A 19,008-nucleotide genomic window follows, 5' to 3' on the forward strand; every position below is an offset into this window, starting at 1 on the left:
TCCTTTTCGCTTTAAAAAAGTATATCTATACAACGCGCATCTTTAGCACAGCTGTAACGAATCCCAGATACATGATACATAGTGAGAGGTGTGATGAATTTCGCACGAACCGAGTCATGTTTCCGCCTTCAATTCGAAACTAATCTTGATGAAACGAACGATCTTATATACACTCGAGATAACAGAATGGCGATTGCTCGTATCGAAACTGATCATCAATCATCGGCAATCTAATTCCATCTATTTTTTCTCCCTTTCTCAGATCAGAGTTCACGGCTAATCGATCATGACCGTGCTAATTTTTCGCAGAAATCAAAGAATCGTGCGAACTGAAGTTGGACGCGTCAAATTTCTATCCAAATCTCACAAAATTTTCTGACGTTGGTCGGAAAGTTTGACGGATAGGCCGTCGCGATAAAACAAACGACTTTTCAACGTCAAAGAAAGGCGTGCATTTACGCATCGCGTATACGTAAGCACGCAGTCGCTGTGCAATTCACAGGCGTTCATTCAACGTGGCACTCGATCGTAGGCGGCGAGTGTATAGGTACTTTCGTTTACCGTATGCATATTATATGACGTATACAAATTTACGTACAAAACTACCGTAATGAATGTGTACCACAGTATATTCACCGATGTATACATTCGTACGGGTTATAAATTTCATTAGCTATTTTATGCACGTATTGTAATAATGTGCTGCGATTGCGGACAGTTGAAAGTTTAGAGTGTAATGGGGAAAAAACATGAGAAACGAACTGGAAGAAAATGAGTAGGTATTCGATCTGTTTTTGAAAAGTCGAGTCTTCTCTTGTATTTCGCAGATTATGTTTTCGTTGTAGGCGCGTCGAGTTCAGTGGCTCGGCAAAGATGATCGCGCGTATAACGCGAGATATATGTATATTATACTTTCCGCGTATATCGGATGAACAGCCAGATAGATCGATATACATTTCTGATATACCTGTATTGTATATCGTGTCCATACGCGCAAAGCCCGAAGTAATAGTTTCGCTATCGCACGCGCCAATCTTCGATCGTCTCGTCGATCAGCTTTCTTCGATCGACGTATACTCCGATAGGGATCCAGCGATTCCACGTGAATATATCCATATCCTAGTGCGCCAACGTTCGAAACGAGGTGAAAAAATTCATAGCGGGTAAATTTACCTCGATTATGATAAGCTCGATCGCTATTATTTATTGCTGTCCCCGCCGATCAATGTTCATACATCATATGATTATATTCGTCTTTGCAGAGATTGTCTTGGCCAGGGATCGTTTGTAAAACCAAACGCGAGAACCGCGCCAGCCGGTTCATTGCTACCCACGTTAGGATTCTCGCGGTTTGCTCCACGTGTTGTAACTAAAAAAAACATGAATTGAATAGTGAATCTTTTCTTCAGGATTTAAGCTCGATCGTTGCCTCTGCCAAAAATTTCGAACGTACCGAGGTGCACATTTTGTATACGGCACGGTACGCGTGTGTAATAATTGTTCAACTTTGTTCAACGCACGCACGCACGCACGCACATACATTGCCGGCATTCCTGGTTCGTGATGTAATAACGTAATCGTCAGCGTCCCCTCGGGGAGAAAGACATCCCTATAAATCTTGACTCTTGAATAAACACGCGAAGATAACGACGAATGGTTTGTTTTTTTCTTTTTTCTTCTTTCGAAAAATATATTCGTCGAGAGAGGCGAATTGCTTTTTATCAGCTGTACGTATACGAGCGTGTCGGATAGGTATGCGTAGTTTACCTACACGCTCCGCGGTTCTCCCCTCGTAAAAATACCGCCATTCAGCGCGTGCATTATACGTGAAAACGAGAATGCGTGAACGATCACCTAGGTACATACGCGTGAGTCACGTGACGCGCATTCTACCTACCCCGATGACGCACCTGCGTCAACATCTACGCTTCTCCCTAGACGACGATCAACGACGGTAATTTAAGTATATTACACCCAACGCCTAATTCAAGATTGGTAATGTTACCAACGATAAACGAGAGCGTAATTCTGTACGCAGATCGAAATCCGAAGGTGTTCCAAAAAATTTTACATAAACTGATACGAATCGTTCGCGAGAGTGTCGGAATGGTTTCGGATATCCAGCTGTCATATCGATACAGTTCAGCCTTGGACTTGCTCCCGTTCAACGTCGCTCGACGGTTGAATTCCGAGTGATATCATCGCCCGGCAATTCGTAACGGTCGAAATGCAATCGTTCAGTCGCCATAAAAATTGAGGGATTTAAACTTGCCGATATCACGAACCGCGCCGACTTGTTATTGTCTAATTTTCGAATCAATAGTAGATCCGTATCGAGACTCCGAAGAGAAATTGGGAGAACGAAAGAAAAAACAAAAAAAAATTCTCTGCAAACTGATTTCGCATGGCAAAAAGTGATTTCGACTCGACATGCTCTTTTCGTACCACTTACATCGCTGTACTCGAGAATTCTTTTTACAAAATGAATCACTGTATTATATTATATAGTATTCGGAATAGGAAGGTCGTTGAATCACCGTGGTTTGTTCGAAGACGATGGGCAGGCCGGTATCCGTTGGCCTAAATGTCGTTGGAAAAAAAAAATGTATCAATCTGACTTTGTACGGAATAGGAGACCACGAACACTCGGTTCCTTCGATCGGCGGGCCACGAAATTTCCCCGGGGCGATCAATCACTTGCACCTCTTCGGGAGCTTTCGTCGTCCTTTCTCCGTTCCTCCTGACCCACGTGTGCACCACTCACTTCGGTATCAATGATCGTCAGGGTTGAACAGGTGTAACGATACGCGAGAGCACTCGTTTCTTCGGTCTCGCCGACGATCGTAAGACATAAAATGACGAGAAGGAAGCGGCGGCGGCGCGTCGTTCGTCGCAACGCTTAAAATTCGAATCATCGAGATATTGTACACATGCTATATCAGAGTAGGCGCGGCGTCAAATGACGGTTAAATTCGAACGCGCTCTTTGAGCGTCAACCGATCACTTAACCCGTTGAACTTCCTCGGCGTAAGTGACTCACGATCGTTCGCTCTCTCTTGCCGAGCACTTCTCGCCTCTTCTCCTCATCTCACAATCGGACAGGCGTTCAACTGTCTCGCTTTTATCGCTTCACGATCGCAAACTCGACAAACGAATATTTACGCATAAAATATATAATTGTGTGCGGTCGGTCGTCCGGTAAACGGTGTTGCGACGATCCTCTAGCTCTCAAACATTCGAATGCCGAAGAGTCTCACACCATCATTACGACTGCGTTAAAACGTGTTTCTCGCATCGAACGACACGAGGAATCGACGAGTATCCAGCCGATATGACGAAACGACTGTATAATAAACCCGGAGATATTCCGAAGAGCTTACTTCTTCGATGAATCTGACGTCCCGATAGGTGGTCGCAGAAGAGAAGTGGCACCGCGAAGAAGAGGCAGGTAATACCGTGTCCCCGTTGCGGACAACGTGTACGCGACGCGTAATCGAAGGTATTTATCAAGGCGGAGTAATACCCGACCACGTGCTCGTCGAGAAGAGATTTCGTATTTTTTCGTCGAGGTAAAAGATCCGGCGGAGGGACGACGACATCGCGGGCTTTGATTCGAGGAAGCAATCCGGTTTACGAGGTGCAGCCACCACTCGACGGCGGCTCGGCAGCTCCGTTAACGCGACACGAGACAAAGAGACACGTCGTGTTTAAGAGACGTCAACTCAACGTGAAGAGACGACCCTCGCGAACGAACTACGCACGGGAGGATCGAGAGGAAACGTATCTGGTACTGCGGTAACTCATACGCGTATACATATGTGCCCCGGCTGAGAAATCACGTGACTTTTACGAAGGTGCAGGTCTTCGGACTACTCTCATCTACCGGCGACCTGTGCTTCGTGGTACCACACGTGTAATACCATACGTCGTTACAACGTTACTGTCGCTTCGGGAGAATCGGTGGGAGGCGAGGTACCCCAAACTTCGTGTATACTGGGCGGGATAACTTTTGCTATCCGATGAACTGAACAGAAGAGACATTTTTATCCATCTTTGCGCGCCCCGTTTTCGACGACGTTGCTCCTGCTGCCGTTGAAGTGAGCACTTTGTACTCTGCAGTTTGTCAGATCGTCGGAATTGTCGTAATCGGTGCGAATCTGGATTGCCTGGCCGCGAATCACGAGAAATTGTAAAGCAGATGCATACGATTCCAACAAATTACCCGTGAAAATACATCGCGGTAAGGTAGAGCCAAGAGATTTCTTGAGCAAGAGTGAAAGCCGAAGAGACAGAGAAGCTCACAGGTGCCCACAAAAGAAAAGGGTAATAGATAAATTGAATCGTTTGCCATCGGCGTGAATCGATACCAGAGAAATTCATTCGATATAAATAGAATCTAGTTTACCGAGCTCGTAGCTATCGCACTCCTCGCGCACAATGTCCGGAGGAAAGCATCGCGTTGAAATTTAAATCGGTTACAAAAAATATGGTAAATGAATCCTCGATCGCCGATGCGATCCCTCCTGACCCAGTGTGAGTTCCGATTTGATCAGCTTCTGCGAATTTCAATTTATTTCAACTCTTGTATCTAATTTATTTATATATTTATATATATATATATAACACAAAGAGGTCAAACTGCAGCGGATGCTGCACTTTCTCACTTTCCATCTTTAAATTTGTTCGACCGTTGATTAATTATTGGCCAGAGTCAGAGCTGTCAGCGTGAATCTCTTCTCTCTATGATCCCTACGTAACATACATACGTACGTTGACGTTGCATAGTTCCGTTTTAGCGCTTACGGTCGACCGAATAAAAGATACACCCATCGTCCGTCCGTAAATCTTCGAGATTTATTCTTTAATACCGGAAGTGAAGTCCGAGTCACAACACGGTGATAATTATATACCAACGGTCGAGGCTGCGAGCGTTATTTCATTCAATGGATTGAACGAAGCCGCGTTCTTGGGGTTTCTTTTTTCATCTATTCAACTTGGACATTCGTGGAGATCGGATTTCAAAATAATCCCCGAAATTTCGTTACGTTCATCGAGGCAGGCGGCGATTGGACGCTGCGAATCGACTGTTGAGATGCTTACTCGATACACTCTGACTTTACAAATCGACGTATGAGAAAATCCGCCATGATTTGAAAAATTTCGTAATCTCCTTAGAGCGGCGAGTGCGGCAACTCCGTAACGAATGGTCGTGAGTCCGTCGAGTTTTTTTTCGTACGAAGTCCGTATGATTTCTCGTTCGATTCGAGTGATAAGTTTGGAACTGGTTCTGAGCGAGAGGGTGTGATTTGCGCGAAATACCTAGTCACGGATAAGCCGTACGGTAGGTGGAATGAATTAATTCTGGTGTGTATATAGATCATGCACGAAGGTAGGGTTTATAACAAGATAATATATTATGACGGTAGGTGTACACCGCGCGTCGGTATAAAGTTATTACAACTAATGGGCGCGGAGTTCGTAGGCTTCCCACAACGATTATAATCATCATCGCGCGGGGACTCGATTGTTGGTAGATTTTTTATGAAATAATAATGAATAAATACACGATATTACCGTAATAGGTTAACCATAATAACGCGAGGTAACACCTCGCCCAATCAAGTTCATCGTACAGTTAAGTTGAACTCGTATTTAAATGCACTCCGATTTTTTTAATCATCTCGGCCGCGGAGGGCATATCTCAACGCATTACAACTTGATGTACATCCGGCGTGAAAATTTTCCAACTTTCAACGATTTTACACGAATCAACGAATTGCATATTTTTCTCGCGTGTGCCGCAATTATCCAGAATTACTAAAAAAATAATTGGTACCTGTCACAATTATGTTCCATTTGATTACCGCGAGTTTGTTTTTCCCGACCTCTTCATCCGCGCGACTGACGTACACCGTTGAATTAATTATTTTCATTCTCAGGTTCACGCCGCGTTAATTTTCCTCCAGTACAACGTTCAACGGTTCCAACAACCGGGTGAACCCTTTCGTAAAGTTCTAACACTAAATTCACTTTGATTCGATGGAATCGAGCTCGGGTCTTGCTCGCTGACCCGACACCGCGAAGCCGAACTGTGTGAACGTTTCGTCGTTTGAAAAAAAAGTTAAGTATAGCTTGCTAGAACTTTACTATCTACAGAAATATCATTTGACATTTAGAAATAACGTATAACCTTAGGTTTTTTAAATACTGTGAATTAAGAAGGGTGGCTTAGAGAGAAACGAGAAATAAAAAAACGAACGTTACCGACTCACAACTACAGTCTCAGTCAGTAAGTGAATGCCCGATACGTTATACCATTCGTATAACCGCGCCTATAGGGTGCATTTATAATTAGTGGGGACTTATTTCAGTCCACGATATATTTCATTCCGTCAAACGAAAAGAGATTAAAGAAATGAAAATAAGAAAAATAACCCAGGGGGACTCGGCTTTGAAAATTTTTACCTACTGTGACGAGTTCTACGGAGGGATCGGAATGTTGTTAATATAACGAGAAAATTTCTGGGGCGTTTGCGAGCGGAAATATATTTTTTTTCTCATAGGTCATAAAATTATCGTTATTCAAAGTGGATTAATATTTTACCGTAACGCACGGTAGTAGGTACGAAGACTACTGGGTACTTGGGAGAAAAAAAAAAATTACTAGACGTATAATTGAAATCGTATCAACCATGCCCTACGGCAATTCAATCATTTACACCATTCGCAATTACGTAGAGTTGAACATCGTGCGCTGTAGTACGCTGTAACGATCGAATTACGTTATGACTATAGAAATTTACTTCGGTTTAATGTTTTCAACCATCGAACACATAGAAAATCATTCGTACATTGCGCAGAAACCAAGATAATGAAGGTGATGTTTCAATCCGTGAAAGGCATCGAAGCGTTTATCGAATCCGAATTGGAATAAAGAATTTCCTGCCGATGCCGAATAATGCTCTTCTGATACACAATACGCAGTAAACGAATGAGCTTGGATTTAATGTGTTTCAATCACAGTTCTAGCCACGCATCATGGGCGGGGGTATCATTCTCTTCATAGTACTAGAAACATGGACGTGATACAACTTCACAGTGGCCGGATCCGTGGTCGCCACAGATATATACGAGTTGAGCTACATTTTCTGTACCAGTAAACTGCAGTATTCGCAGGCTATCTTTCGATAGATCTTCCAACTCACAATCAACCGACGCGATTATTCGTCAATTTCTGGAAGTTCTCGATCCTGACGGAAAAAAGAAAAAACTTCGTCACGAATGAGCAGCAAACGTGATCGTCGTACAAGTTTTTCGTTTCTTTCGTAAAACTACGGATCGGTAAAACGCATCGAGATGGTAGATTTCAGGTATAAATTGTAACACGTGCTACCATAGGTGAATTTTCCGAAGTGTAGGTGCGCCTGTACGTAAAAAGTCGAACTGGTGCACGTGTTACGTGTGGCGTGTGATTCGGTAATGTATGACGCGTGCGGCCGTAAAAATAACAGACTGTTTTTCGGTCGAAAAACGCAAGGGGGAAAAAAATATCGCGTGTAGATCGACTGCAGTATATCTACGTGTTACAGGGGTACACGGACGAGCCACGCCAGACGGGGGGAAGTGATCTTTAAAAATGAATAACCACCTCCGAGTATAATAGATGTTATAACGTCGTGTCACGGGGATCAACGACCCCGAATCGAAAAGCGTTTGATACATCATCCCACGATTAAGTGTACACCTACTTTGTGTTGGCAGGTAGAAAAGGGTGAGCTAAAATTACCGCGGAACTCGTTAACTGGCCGCTGCCGCTGCTGCTCCCGGCAATTATGATTAACGACGTTAATAATCGACGAATTATTCTCCCCCCCCGCACATCGCGGATTGTAATATAATAAAGATAATGCGACAAGGGCATGTCTGTAAGATAGTCGAACTCCGAGTATCCGCACAAGCATATCGCTAACTGATTGGGTGTCGCGTTGCGACGTCCAACAATTCGGATAACTAAATCCTTACCGGGGAATGAAATTTAATCGACCTGTAATAAAGTTGTGTAGTTTTCAGCATTGTTTTACACCAGCTCGATCGATTTCCAGTGGTCCCCAGTTACTTAAATACCTACCGATAAGTATCACCGACGATTTCATCACGTGGTTTCGACGAATTTCTTACTCGAATAGACAGACATCGGCTCCTTGCGTATCACATTTCGGTAGTAATGAAAAAAGTGTCTTCATATTATATCATTCATAAGTGAGTGTATGGTATATTCATTGAAATTTCTCTTGGTTGAGCGATCATTCGAAGATTTTCATTCAGAGATATAATGAGACGATCAGTCCACAATACAGCTATAACAAATCATCGATATATTATTACACACAGGTGACGTACGTACAGTGGATTCCGCATTTCACCGCAGCCAGACGAATCTGCGATTCCGATCTCGTCGATTAGCGTCAATAAATCTCTGCCGACGTCAGATAAGGTTTTTGCAATTTCCCTTCTCAGATATAGCAATTGTTTCGCTCGACTGCGTAAAATTACGTACCGATGCGCGCGATGCATTGGATGAAATGTGCAGGTAAAAATATTTGAAACAAAATTCGTAACCAAGTTACCAATTTTTAAGTCCGTCAACCAGATTCGAAACCCACGAATTGACCTATATATCCGTAGGTGGACGGTATCGAATGGGCTCCCTCGATTTGTCTACCGTTTGAAATCTGATTCTATACCAGAATCGACTGTATCTCTGCCATTGGTAGATGTGTGCCATGTTGCATTTAAGGAAATTCGTTTCGGGTCGAGCATAATATCGAGACGGAAATGATGTCGAATGTTTTGCCGATAAGGGAATTACCGCGTGGTACTCTGCGTATATAGTCATTCCCGATTTCCATCGCGGCGTAATATCAGCTGATTCAGGTATAACGAGGTATGCAATCTCGAGGCGGCCGCATATATATCCACGATATTTGTAATCTCGGCCCTTGGAGCAACGTTCACGGATTAAGAATGAACGAACGTTTCTAATCTGCATAAATATTTTCCCGTTCTAACTGTAGAGAGAACATAACGGAGCCGACTACTATGCCCAATTCTCACTGCAGCTGGCAATCTTCTTCATTCACATATAAGGGGGCCCGTCATCCGACCATTTGAATATCCCAGCCTCGATTGGAACGCAAATTTTCAAGACTTCCACAATAATACGAAAATCATTGAACGAGATTTGCAGTTCTCCTGGTGATCTAGACAACAACGGAAGAGACGAAGGAGCCAGGTCGTCAAAATAAGGAGCGATATCTCGTGGTAGTTTATCGCGGAAAATAAAGAGAGTACTTTTCCTAGCGACCGAACAATGGCACCTATATACAAACGTACCGTTGTCTAATTTACTGGCGATAGATATTAGCATAAGATCTCGGCAGCGGTTAACAGTGCGCTGAGGTTCTTCGGATCGTGACAAGTAGGTCGCCGCGGCGCCCGGCATCGGGAAGGCATGGCGGTACGGAGTTGCCGGTCGTATGACAGGGCGTCGTTTCTCGTCCCGTCTCTCCAATGCGTCAAACGTTGTCGATAACCGGCGATTAGCTGCCCTACGGGGGTATTTCGGAACGACATCGAAACCACCGGGTTACGACTCAATTCGGAATGCGTTGAGCGGCGGACGGAACGCCGGTCTGGACCAGCGAAGTAAAATGACCCAGGCGATAAAATATTCCGAGGAGTTCAGATACGATTATTATGTGTATCCCACAAACTAAGCGACCATATCTCCACAGATTTATTACACATTCTCTCTTTCTCCCCCCCCCCCCCCCCCCCTCTCTTACTCTCTCTCTATCTCTTCGATATTGCAGCTCGGGTATAATTTGTACGCGTGTATAATATGTCAGAACTGACGTATTCACGAGTGGAGGTTTCTGTTCTTACAATTAGAGAAAGTAAGATTTATTTGATAAGACAAATTACATGTGACAAAATTTCATATTCCTAGCCAATTATAAAAATGATCATTTTTTACGGCGGATGGTTTTTTCTTTTGAAGTTAATTTTTTTACCATCCTGTGTTACTCCATTACTTCGTTTCACTCCAGATGAGTTGATTATTAATTGATACGCAGAGGAAACAAATTTCTCTATCATTGCTCAAGTTGAGATGCTATCGTTTCGGTATTCAATGCTGCAATACAGCTGATCGGCAGATATAATGCAATAAATTTTGCTGGAGGTTGATTCGTGACATCCGATTATTGTCGCGGATGAGAATATGATTCGACGACTTCGAAACTGTGAGTCGAGTCGCCGAGGGTGGGAAATTGCGCGATTTTTATCGTCGCATTTTCTAAATCCTTCGTCCGACAATCGTCCACTCTTTATCGTACTACATTACAATCTGGATTCATAGAACATCGAAAAACGACGCTCTCATGTTCCGGTCTCGAAATAAAAAAGCTTTCGTGAATCGCGAGATAAAATTCCGCGGTTGTCGCACGCAGGTTGTTTCTGAAACGCGGAATAAGAAAGAAAAAAAAAAAAAAAACAAAGAATTGCACGCAAAGAACATGCGATCAAGGAATGCAACGGGCGTAGGATGACAACTAATAACGCAACGAGTGACGGTATACCTGCCTTCTTCTGCCGTTCGTGAAAAAAAAAAAAAAACAAGTGGAAATTGCACGTGTAAATGGTCTACGGACGTTACCACGTTCCAGTTAACCTCGCTCGCAGATGCGTAGAAAATTACTTACTCCCGATCCTACCTGACGCACGCACCTCTCTTCGTCTCCCGAGGCTCGCTTAAGTCCATCGTATCTCAACAATATCATGTATTAGAAATTAAAGCAGCGCGTGAACACCGGACCGTACCAGGCCATCCCGCTTATAATTGATACACGAACGCGGAATATCAATTAATATTACCCGTGACCCAGGTCGTATTCCGTATAGTAACTCACGACCTACGTGTAAGGTAGGAGATACCATACGCGATTCGCGCGGGAATTTTTCAACGGTAAATCGCAGAATAAAATTCGCGATAAAATCCAAAATATATGCGGCGATACCGAGCCTCGATGTCTGCATCGGCATATCCGTTGTATCTAATTTTACACGCCGCATGAAGAGCCGATGAGAAAATTGAGGCGCGATGCCAGGCCACGCGATCCTTGGCTCTGGCAATTAATTATCCGTCAAGTTAATGAACGATAGGCGGTGCAGGGGTCCCGATACACACGCACGTGCAGTTTGTAAGATAGATGTATACCTAGTAGGACGATACCGCGAGTATATACGGCGTAAACGGATGATACGAGTCTGCAGCACTGCGATGCAGAAGGTAGCTGGCTAGTAGCTCGGCGGTTCGTCGTCTATTAAAAATCCTGAGGCGCGTACGCGATGCAATAAGCGTGGTACGTACATGTAATACGCAAACAAACGAGGACTCGGATAATTAATTGGCCGCGTGTGATCGAGCAGAGGAGATATAATATGGCCTGCGCACACTTGCGTCGGTAACAGCGATACGTGTGAGTACTTCCGTCTTTTACGTCACGACGGAGGAGAACGTCATCGTTTATCGAATGGGGTATGTATCTGAATGAATCGGATAAAGTTGAATGAAATCCAAGTTCCAATAAGGACGATGAGAAAAATTGTATCTTATAACCCGCGCGATATACACATATATATATATATATATATCACGCGTATAAACGATCGGGGTGCGGAAACTTTCTATACGTAGACCCGCGCACCAGCCGGAGCGATAAAGATCGAAACTACATTTGCATAGCAAGTGGAAATGATTTTTTTCAAGAAAATATATCGGGTCCGTCTTATTATCCGTATACCATGCAGAAGCAGATATAACAACTTCAGACTCTAGATTGCACGCGGTATCAGATTTTCTGAAAGTTATGAGTCGGAAAAGAGCCGACATCGGGTATCCAACCGCCCTGCAGTGCAGGTAGCGTAGATATACTTCGAGCGGAGCAGCGGCAGCGCGCGGCGACTTCGATCGAATGATGATTTATCTCTCAATTATATTCAAATTTCCGCAATCTCATCGCCTATCGTGCTTCGTCGAATACTCAAACTAATCCGATGTTCGCGTACGTTGAGAATACGCGCGGGTGCAAAACTGTTTGAATTAACAAAAAAAAAAAGTGTTTGCCTCTTGTGCGTGTGCTGAGCTGCATTTCATGGCTTGTGCATACGTGTTCGTATGCGTGTAATTTCTTGGGTGGCTAATCAAAATCCACGTCGTATCGATCGATAAAGTCGGTCCTTTTGACTGCAGGAGTATACGAGCGATGTTCCATCCGCGCGGTGTAATCGATGGTAGAGTCCCAACTTCCGGTCACGAGCTCGAGATGAAACCAAGAGACGTGATTGAGTTTTTGTGAGGCGCTGCGATTGGATTTCGATGGGGAAAAAAGTTTTGAAAAAATTGAGCGTCTCGAGACTGGATTGCATACGCGAACGAAGCGGCCGCAGCTGGTTTCAGAAAATCATCGACATGCGCATTAAAAACACGATTTCTCGTCAATAAATCCGTCGAAGAACGTACAGACGAAGATTTCTCTCGTTATCCCGGAAATGAAAATAAACCAATTCGACGCATTTATTTAACGACGCGGGGAGTGTGCCATGTGGTATACTTATTATACGCGGTGCGAGTCGAGTGAAAAAAAGTCGATAGGTATAATATACGAATACGAATGTCGCGAGATACTGCAGGGGACACTTCAGTCACATGTTGACTTCGAAATATATAGAGAACCAGAAGCGGTACGCGATCGTTATTGCGTTCGGAACACGGGTCTCTCACGCGTAGCAATCAGCGGATAACAGTTTACGTTCAATTGCTCGGCCGACTACTACTCGTCGTCCCAGCTTATCATTTATCTCCGATCCATGAAAGTGACAATTCCAGCAATTCCGTATGCATTCCGAGGAAAAATTCACAAATTCTTAACGAACACGCGTTATAAGGACACTTCGGCGCGGAAACTGGAACATGGTAACTTTGACTGGACTCCATTCCACGTCCGTTCGTTTTAATTGTACCGGATGATCGATTTCACTCGCAAACGCACAGTAGACGTTGGAAATGGATGGTCGACGTTGCGCTACCCCCAAGTTCTCGACCAGTGTTTGAGATTGCTTAAAAATGCAAACCGAGCGATCAACTATCAACCGTATCGGAGAACGTTATCATTCGTCAGTCAGCGGTGCGTGCGGGAGAGTCTCGTCGTGTAAAACGATCCACCGATGCAAACTGTAACCTGCAGTGGCACGGGGTACGAAGACCGCGTACATGGGTGTATCGGGGTGATGTCCGATGTATCTGTGGGTTAAAACATCGGAAAGCGGTAGAGCCGCTGCTTTTGGTATTATGCGTCGGTTGTTCAGCAGCGGTACGTACAGCAGTGGCACGACGAAGTGCATTATACAGCTCGTCCATCGAGTTATGTCCCGGTGCCGCCGTTGCTGCCGTTGCTGCAGGTATACAAACTGCTACGCCTACTCCGCCTACCTCAAGCTCGAGAGTTGAGATAACCTACCGCATTCTTAGCTTTCATTGTCAACATCTTCAGTTCATTAGGCATGCCCTCTGCCTTCTCCGTTTAATGCCGTGTAAACCGTATACAGTTATCGAGGTCATTGTGCCCTTGTATAGATTTTGTGCGAAACAAGGTTGCGGCAAAGAGACAAAGAAAGTTAATTACCTTAGCGTCGAACCCGTAACCGTCGAACAATCAGCGAACAATACGATACGATGTACCGCGATCCTGATTCGCTCGTGATTGCCTACGTTACAGTAGATCGTAGATCATCCTTGCAATCGATATATACCAGTTTGCGACCGTACGGAAGGTGAACAAAAGGACGAGGTAATGCGCGCGATAACCAGACGGGGGGGTATTATGCTACGCGATACATACGCCCCTTGGGCTTTCAAACCTTATCTGATTTTATCGGCTCAGCTTTGTACAAAAGTTATGTACGGGTGGGCCGCTGTGTGTGCGTTCGACGGATAATGACGTCGGGGTTTTTGCATCGAGCGCAGAGTGCGAATGCGCGTTTTCTCGTTTGTCACGAACTACGATTCTCACAACTATACCGCTGAACGTACGACAGTAAATAAAATAATATCGCACACGATCGAATTAGCCCCGTTAGCTATAATAACAATACGCTAATTGTGAGTTACAAGCGCAGCGTACCTCCGCTCAATGCTATATAAACTTCGGAAGATCGTATAAATATATTCGTAACAAGAAAACCGCCGCGCGCGCGCTTTCCATTCGCATATTATTCGCGATGATCGAGTGTACGTACGTACGTACGGGTCTGTCTCGCCTATCGCACGCTTCGTTTATCTCCCTGAGGGTGCGTTCCGTCACACGATACTCCTTTTACTTCCTGGGTACAGGGCGAACCGTGTGAAAAAGACGACCCGATCATTTCCGAAACGTTTTCACAAAATTCAAGGCACAAATTTTATCGACCATTTTGCCGAAGTTTTCTCATCAACGAAACTCCCTTACACCATTGAGGGAGTAAAAGCTTCATCTGTCCGCTATTTTCCCATTGATATTGTCGGCGAAGTTCGTGCGTCGAGCGAGTCCGCCTCGATCAAAGCTTGAGGAAGCACCCCGTATAAAGCCTGTGCGGAATAAATACGAGTGGAGAAGTGGAACACCTCGGTCTTTTAACGTTAAATTAGCCGCATTGAGAGAGCTCTCTAAGCTCGAAGGAGAGCCCGCCGGTGTATTTTATCCGAAGGGAGTGCCACGCCGATGCGGCAAACTAATAGCTGAATAGAAGCGCGCGGATATATATATTCTTGTCTCGTGTGTCTCCTCGCCGTCGAGAGATGAATGGTGGTGGTACCGCGTATAGTTCATTTGCCCGACGTATGACTAGAGAATTTAGGGATCGTCGCCACGTGCGGCGAAACGTTTTTTCCCCTCTAAAATAGGAGACTGGATAATGGACACATACGGTAGACATGTGACAAGTGCGGTCAAGCGTCGGGGCGCCGAATTCCCATAATTTAATTTACCTGAACGAGTGCGCGTCCAAAGTGAACCGCCGCATGCCCTTATTTTGGTCTCGCACACCATATCCTATCAACGTTACGAATTTCATTTTATTTCAAGGAGAACAAAAATCCTTTCAACCCTTCGTAAGATTTGAATATCAGACCTGAAGCGTCTGTTTTAGTCGACAAAGAAAAAAAACTTCAAACATCGCGACTCTGCTTTATACTCGTATGTTCCGCATGAACCCGTACGCCGCGAGGGTCGTATTCCTCTGAAACGCGAGAGACGGTGAACATTGTCGAATTCTTCTTTTTTCCGTATCGCCAAGCTATTTACCCGCACTTATAATGGGTACGTGACGATTTAACGACAGATGGGAACGCAGAATCTTCTTTTGCAACGGAGGCGTAATAGTCATCCGCTGTCAGCAAGTTTACTTTTTACTCGCAGGTCAAACAATCGACAGCCGTACAGTCGGAGGACACCGTTATCTAAATGACAAGTAATATAGCCCGGCCAAGTCCACCGTCTCACGTCCTATTTCCGCTGTATTCGAACTCCTGGACAACCGTATCGTGGTCGCATCGAACGGTGAGATCCAGTCGGACGAAATTTAACGAATTATCCGGCCGGTTAACGCAACGCGTACAACCCGCGAAGAAGTTCATCCGTTGGTTCCCTTCATTCGGTTATTTGTTTCGGTCGTTTTTCTTTTTTTTTCTTACCATCCACAAGGATAACAGGTATCACATACCGTAATGCGGTACCTTTTTTTTATTTTTCATCGCCCGTCCACCCGGTCGTCAATTTCGCTAAAAGTGAGCGCAGCTTTTTTTTTCTCCAAAGGGAAACTAACCGCACGGATGTAATGACAAGGCGGATCCCGTCCGACGATCCACTTTTGGTGTTCGGTGAAAAGAACCGAATTGCAGGGCGAATTTCTCACCATCGCGGGTCGCGACTTCGCCATACCGAAAACAAAGACTCGTTATTCTACCGAATGGTCCAGATTCTTTCATTTCCTCTCAGGCGAGCCTGCACATTCCCGGGATACCCTCTTGCCCTCCGCGTCCTTAAGCGTCCCATGGTTCACCCCTGACACCGCTGGCAGCGGCAACTGCAAATTCCGATACAATCCAACGTGATTTTATGACCGGGACGTACACCGCGACACAACTCCTCTATTCCGAGTCCGGAGTGATGACCAATTTTTCGCAAGAAGACCGAACGGTCAGCAGCGCTGGATAATACGAGATGAATAGATGTAGCGAAATTGTTGTCAAAGCGAGGGTCATAAAGTTGTCAAGTTTGTATTATATGAGCGCGTGGGCGGTCAGAGTACATATATTATTTCACCTATAGCTATGAATATAAATGCCAGTGAATGATCTACAAGCCAACTTTATGGATACGAAGCGGGAGGAGGTTTAGCTCGATTTCCATTCTCGATTATTCGCGCGAATTTATTCCCAACGCTTGCATCCGATGCGCGATAGTGAATTACCTTGCCCAAGCGAGAGGCGACGTTACCCACCTGAAGCGAGAAACAGCGACAGAGCTATAAGCTCCGCCTTTCCACGGTTCACTTGAAATCGGACGACACGCGAGTCTTCGGAGTCTGACGCGATTATAACTTCGATTGATATGGGTTTAGACCCGCCCGACAATAGCCGATGGAGTTGCCAAGATTTCCGGATATTGTCATTTTTCGCAAAAGCGGTTGAAAACCCCCCTACGGCGCAACAAACTCCAGAGGTTCGAACTCTGGCACGTTTGACCAGAAATCTAACGGCGTAAAGGATGTTCCATTCCGCGAAGGATAATGGCACCCCGTACCCGAGAGGATCAAGTTCAACGGATGAGATACATTTCCGATTCTCGTGGATATAGGTACCGTGTGCATACGAAATAACCACCGAGTCCATCTGGGCGAATGCTGCAGTGCCGCGATCCGCACGTAAGGCCTTCGACCTCCCCGCGGGACTGGGTCAGGACTGTAGAGGTTGTTCGAGACGTTCCGGAACCCCATAATCTCGGAATATACCGGATCGTGACGCAACAACGACAGCGCGGATGTCTATGACTCCGGCACAATAATTTGTTCTTTACGACGATCTTGTCATGATCGCAGAACCGTACGACGGGACCTCCTCGGACCGTAAGAGCCGTACGGGTATTGCGCTAGGGCTGAACTCGTACAGCTCGTGAAAAGCACCCATACCGCGCACCTCCGCGATTTCGTTGCAGCGAAACTCTTTCAGCGAATGAAAAACCGACGAGCAGTGCGGGAGGTGGTTGCACGAGAACGTGTATATGTATACGTTATATACGTACACGGAGCTTATATGCATACGGAAACGTATAGGTATTCAGGTGTATGTACGTGAGCCGGGTGAAGGTGTACCGCGTGGGAAGCTGACCTATCTTCCACGAGTCTCGATCCCCCACCGTCACCCTGGGCCGCGGCCAAACGATCGCAATAGGATCGTTGTTTTATCACCACATCGAGTACACCGGTAGACACCCGTCTTCCACGACGTGGCCGTCTCAACCTTTACCTTTGCCCCTACTTTTAGTTTTGAAGAAACTCTTCGTCCGGCAGTATTTTCCAATTTTGACACATCCGGATAGGTTCAGGGGGATCGTTACGGAGTGAGGAAAAACCGAACTCCTCCTCGACATATTTACAAGCGATACGATCGCTCGAGGGGGGTACGACGAACCGATAATATAGGGTCACAACGGGACGGAGAATATGTTGCGGTCGACGGTATCCGGCAACCGGCGACGTAATGAACGCGGCTAAGGAAAAAAATGTTCATGAATTATCCTCGAGTTCGCGGTGCGAGCGTTGCATCGAATGTGCGATGCATTGTACGTAGAACGATCCGAACGAAGCACACGTCGTACAGTATACGGTATCCCATAAAGCTTTAACGGTGTCGGCAATAAAATTGCCTGAAGTTATACCATAGTGACCTTAAATCAAAACGGCCCTTGTCTATTAACCGTATGTTACGGGAGACATCCGTTATATAAGCAAAACGTTATGGAAACCGTACCTATAAGGTGGCAGACCCACCCAGCCGGTAGATCCGCGAACTGCTACGCAGATGCTACGGGATCATCTTCTTCGCATCGCTCCTGGACACAGTGAATTATGATGCCGTTTGCATACCAATCAAATCTTCGCGCGCGCTTCTTCGCTCGCAACTGAACTATTCGCGGCGCTTGCAAGTTCTGCGGTACCTACCTATACAATAATACGTATACCCACGTGCAACGTGTACAACACCCAGACGTTTGCGAGTTTCAACGTACCGTAAGGAGGCGCCGAGTTTAACGCCGTGAGTACTTATACTAACTGAAACCAGGAAGTCGTCTCTGTTCCTGTCATTTATAAATAATGAGATATAAAAAAAGTCGCGCGGGCTCTCGGCGTTTCCGCCGCATTTCAGAATTATCATATTTTTTTACTTTTTTCAACAACGTCGTTCCGACACCGCAGCAGTTTTTCAATATCACACCTATACGTATATCGAACTTTGCGAGGCGAAAACTAGAATGCAGGCGGACGACCGTCGATCGAACTGACGTCGATCGTATCTAGCCGCGTGTATAATTGCTGTGATTCAATCCGTTACGATTCGAGAGAAGATACAGTTGGTGCGATTACGTCAAAACGCTGCGGGGTAAATCGAGATTTTTATTAACGTAGATCGACCGCAGGATCGGCTGACCGAGTGATACCAAGGATAGTAATCGGTCTACTTGAATTTCTAGGAAGCCCGTAACACCGGGTAAGAATCGTCCGTTGCTCGTGCGATATGTTCATAGGTCTACCCGCCTAGCCTCTCGTGACAACAGCTTTCCGTAAAACGATATTACGATAAGTCGCAACGTCGTCTCACTTTATTTCATCTCGTTTCATCTACTATTAATT

General features: G+C 45.3%; 1 protein-coding gene across 2 annotated transcripts in view; it reads right to left on the bottom strand.

Annotated features, from left to right (window-relative positions):
* Positions 1-19,008, bottom strand: part of LOC105686046 — a 150,188-nt gene that overhangs the window by 122,450 nt on the left and 8,730 nt on the right. Inside the window, exon 1 of one of the 2 annotated variants that reach the window (XM_048652094.1) lies at positions 2,538-2,659. The exons of the other annotated variant lie outside the window; for it this stretch is intronic. The gene's annotated coding sequence lies outside the window, so the exon portion shown is untranslated. Of the gene's footprint in view, positions 1-2,537; positions 2,660-19,008 lie in introns of those variants that run through there. 2 annotated transcript variants of the gene reach the window in all.

This window comes from Athalia rosae, chromosome 1, assembly GCF_917208135.1.
Source record: "Athalia rosae chromosome 1, iyAthRosa1.1, whole genome shotgun sequence".
NCBI lineage: Eukaryota > Metazoa > Arthropoda > Insecta > Hymenoptera > Athaliidae > Athalia > Athalia rosae.